This window comes from Amia ocellicauda, chromosome 1 (genome assembly GCF_036373705.1).
Source record: "Amia ocellicauda isolate fAmiCal2 chromosome 1, fAmiCal2.hap1, whole genome shotgun sequence".
Taxonomy (NCBI): domain Eukaryota; kingdom Metazoa; phylum Chordata; class Actinopteri; order Amiiformes; family Amiidae; genus Amia; species Amia ocellicauda.
The window spans coordinates 55054048-55058563 of record NC_089850.1 but is presented as its reverse complement, the minus strand read 5'-3'; the positions used below and the strand labels follow the sequence as shown (position 1 = coordinate 55058563).

General features: G+C 37.4%; 1 protein-coding gene across 2 annotated transcripts in view; it reads left to right on the top strand.

Moving 5' to 3' along the window:
• The first annotated feature begins 2743 nt into the window (after window positions 1–2743).
• The window catches only part of fli1 (Fli-1 proto-oncogene, ETS transcription factor), a 33184-nt gene continuing 31411 nt past the window's right edge, over window positions 2744–4516 (top strand). The window contains exon 1 of one of the 2 annotated variants that reach the window (XM_066709714.1): window positions 2744–2947. The gene's annotated coding sequence lies outside the window, so the exon portion shown is untranslated. The remainder of the gene's footprint in view (window positions 2948–4516) is intronic. The other variant, XM_066709723.1, reaches the window with a different exon arrangement.

Here is a 4516-nt window from a genome sequence, read left to right as displayed (position 1 = left end):
GGGAGAGGTTTTTATGTGGATAGTTAATCACACAAAATAATACGCATTTTCACTTTTTATTTCATATATAGTCAATCAGTGGTGGGGACCATATTAGATCGCTTGATGTTGTTCTGTTGAGTTTTAAAGTTTGAGTTCAAAATCACAGTGGAAGTTATTGCACTTCATGAAACCAACGATTTTGGCCACAGTTTGGGGGTTTCACTGGAGGGCTCAGGAATGCTGCTTACATTGAAGGAACCTCCCATGAGAACCAGTGGGACTGACTGACCTGAGCACCATTTTCCTAAACTTTAAAAAAAATATTATGTTTATGTACATTTTTTCTAGATACACCCATAACCCATTTATGAACGTAATGTATGTATGTAATGTATGTATAGTATGTATGCATGTATGTATGTTATGTATGTATGTAATGTATGTATATATGCAACCATTATGGCTGTTCTAATCTAGTGAAAACGGATCATCTGAATGATGCTCTTACTAAAACAGCTTATTTAAAAATAGCAGCATTTATTTATATGATATTTTATGAAAAAGCTTCCGATTTCTCATATTGACGTTTATACAGTTTTACTTTACTTTTTTAAAAAATAAGTAGTAACCTATTCAATTATTATTATTATTATTATTATTATTATTATTATTATTATTATTATTATTATTATTATTATTATTAGGATAACCTTTTTAAATATTGACAGGGTACAAGGGGATTTGTTTTTCTTTTAGCCTAATCTGAATTTTATCTAATAAATAATAATAACAAATTTAATTATTCGTTTATTAGCCATTTATTAGTGTATTTTATTTCCAGAAATGTACATATTTAATTTGCCACCCCTAATTCGCGAATTTCCTGTGTGTAATGAAACATATACGTTATGCAAAGGTGGGCATTTATTTTTATGTCCATGCTTTTTCAACATATTCTAGGACAATGGCCTCTTTCAGAAACTGGATACCTACGGGGGACCGTCACGTTTCCTCTGAAATGTTGGGCTCCTGATATGCTGGAAAAGATATCGCCTCAGATAGACCGATAACCATTTGGATTCACTTGTAAAACACAGATAGGACAGACCCAAGGAAGTGAGGAAACACTTAGGACCCAAGGAAGTGAGGAAAAGTTTGCTTCGTGAGAGGCTGGAGTCCCTCATTCACAGACTGCTGACTAGCTTCATGCAGAGGCTTCAGAGGGCGGGCAGCGGGGTCTGTGGGGGGATACGGGTCCTGTGTAGGAAATAGAGTCAGTGAACTGAGTGGGGTCAATGGGACAGGAAAGACACGCTCACTGGAGACGCGTGTCTCTGGCACCCCGGCTCACAATATCAGGCTGCTACAGTGTTAGCTGGGACAGCGCCACGGAACCGGCTTGTGCTGGGGGGTGGGGGGGTTTAATACAGGCACTGCGTCGTGAAACCTACAAGCAAATGCGTTATCTGATTTGGGGAGGAATTGAAAGACAAATAGAGAGAGGAAGACAGGAAAGTCAAAGACCATAAAAGCAACCCATCAGTGTGCACTCTGGAAATATGTTGGCTACCTACACAGACCCGCTGTGCGCACTCACTGCGGTGTCGGGCAGCCCTGGACAGGAGGTCGGGAGTGGACTGCACAAACATCTGGACACTTGGCCAGCTGCTGATGGAAGATAGGAGAAGTGAAGTGATTAAAAAGATAGAGGAGAGTATATACCGGAGTCCAATATACATGTTCCTCTTTTTAACACTACCAAAATAAAATCCCATTTAAAACTGAAGACCGAGACGTTTACACACCCCTTTTCAAACGCGTGCGCACACACACACGCTTAATTGTTGTATATCGTTTATTCCATACAAATACTGGGTTTAAAATCCCATTTGCAGCTATAAAACTGTAATTCTTGGAGACACCTCGTTACTTACAATAGAAAAAATGTTCGTTCCTCTTTTTTGGTTGCTAAAAGGGTTATCTTTCTTCTTTCATGGACAGACTGGAGAAATCTGTTATTGGAGTATACATCTAGAAAAAATAGATTTCTCCTTCAATTATAAACTTGAGAATTATAAAAACATTTGGTGCACGACATCAAATTATCTCACTAAAACTAATATAGATGATTTTATATTTACTATAGTATATATATATATATATATATATATATATATATATATATATATATATATATATATGGTTTGTGTATAAACTGGACTGAATGTGTTTATTAATGTTATTGTATTTCTGCAAATGTAATACAAATGTAATAATAAAAACGTGTTGCATATCGTTGTTTGGTATAGATTCCAACATGTTTAATACCCATGCATGTTACTCTAAGAGGGGGTGTGAGTAAATACACTTTACTTTTCTTCGATTAAAGTTTAGAGCATTGTACTGTATAGGAGTGTAAAGCAGACAATAAGAAAGACGCACCGCTGTGCTATAATCAATATTTGCCCTGTATATTCTCACTCAGTGTAAGGATGCGCAATTAAACAGCAGGTGTTTTTACGCGCATTACATTTGTGGCTGAACCTCCCTCCGCCAGCCCTTGAACCCCTTCTCTTTTGTGACTTGTTTAAAGTGGCTATATGACGGGCATTAGGGGAGAGGTCAGTTGTTTTCCAATATAAAAAAGCACCTCACGGTTTTTGTTTTTATGGTGCTGTTCCCATTTATGCCAAATTTCCCCTGTTTCACGGTTCAATGGAGCTGCAGTTCGGACTCCCTCCTCGCCTGTGGATGCTCGGGGAGGCTTGTCCCTCCTTTCTCATTGGCTTAAGGCTCCTGCATCACATTGGCATTCCCATTCATGCATCCTGCAGTCCTCTATGCGCCTTTTAAAATTAACTTTCATCCATGGTAACGACTTTTTCGTGAAAGGACTTGTGTTTAAATTGAGGGAATAAGGGAAGACATTAAATAACTGTCAGCAAAAAAAAAAAAAAACAATAAGGTGAGTGTTGGAGCAAATGTTTATATTATACCAACTTTCTAATGTGTTAATGTCTGCAGCCTTATTGTTAGATTTTGCGCTCTTTGCGTCTAATAATTCGTAAACCAGAGTTATTTTAATGCATATGTCATCAATGCAGCCTATATTTAATGCTGTCTTTTTAAAACAGTGCTTTGTTTGCAAAGTGTGTATACATTGCAAAGAGCGGATTTCAATGCGTAATCTTTAGATGGTGACATTGGTTTTGGTGCGTTATGGCTTCTTTTGGAGAGTACAAGAATCCAAAACAATGTTTAGTAAAGTAATTTCAGCAGCACTCCTGGAAAACGTGTGTGTGTGTGTGTGTGTGTGTGTGTGTCATTTATGATGGACAACAGTAAGGCATTCGTGCAAGGTAAGATGCTTAAAATGTAACACTAGAGGCTGGTTAGCCTACAGCGTTGTCCCGAAGGAAAGTCAAGGCAGTTATTTAGCAGTACTCCAACTCGCATAATTGGGTGCAGATGCGGAATTGCATGGCCCTTTACCGTTTAGGAATTGGACGCATTTGGGAAACTTTATGAGGCGAACCCAACATTTGCCTTCAAGAGCTAAACAAGAGAGCTAGACAATCTGTGACTATAAATAACGCTGTGGCCAAAGCCTCCGTGCTTTTGTTAACCACTGTTTTAAACCCGGTAAGGAAAGCAGCAATGGTCCTATAAAACCTGCAGCTTTGAACGAAAAGTAATTTGTGCAAACCGCAAGGAAGGTGTCAAATAACTGAAAAGCCTATCCCATTTTTGTTCCACAGCCTGTGTAAATGTTAACTCTTCTTGCACCCAGTTCATATTATGAAGACTTGTACCAATGCGGTTGTTTAGGCTATCATTTCTTATTGAGTTTGGTGGGGACATATCATGGAAAATGTAACTTCTTATGCTTTTTTCATCCATACTGTTTGTTGACTGTATTGCAATAGGGATACGGTCTTAAAACCGGCACGATAAACAGTGGCCACTGAAAATGTAAACCTCAAAGGAGGTCAATCTCCACGTCTAATTCAGTATTTTGAAATAGAGTTGTTTGTATTTTATGGGTCACATCACTCATCCACACACATCACTACCTATATAGATAGATAATTTCTTAGTATACATGCGGTTTAAATCAAATGGGCACATGAAATATGCACCATACTCTCAAGGCATTCATTGTAAATAATTTTAATTTGAGTTTCACTCGTCCTCAACAAGGATTTGTACCAATATAAACGCTTTATTTGCTTATTTAGTTAGTTACCACTTGGTTTCAAAGCGATTATCGTTGACTGTTTTATTTCAATCGATAACATTAAAAGAAATTGTGCAAATGACATTTTTGATCAATACAAATTTGATTCATGTTGTTTGTGTTCGTTATTTTCTTTGCATTTGTTCTCATGAAATATATATACTAAGTATGTGTGTGTGTGTGTGTGTGTGTGTGTGTGTGTGTGTGTGTGTGTGTGTGTGTGTGTGTGTGTCTCGTTTAAACCGACAATATACCGAACACATTTTTTCGATAATATCAAGTTAAATTTGATAGGTA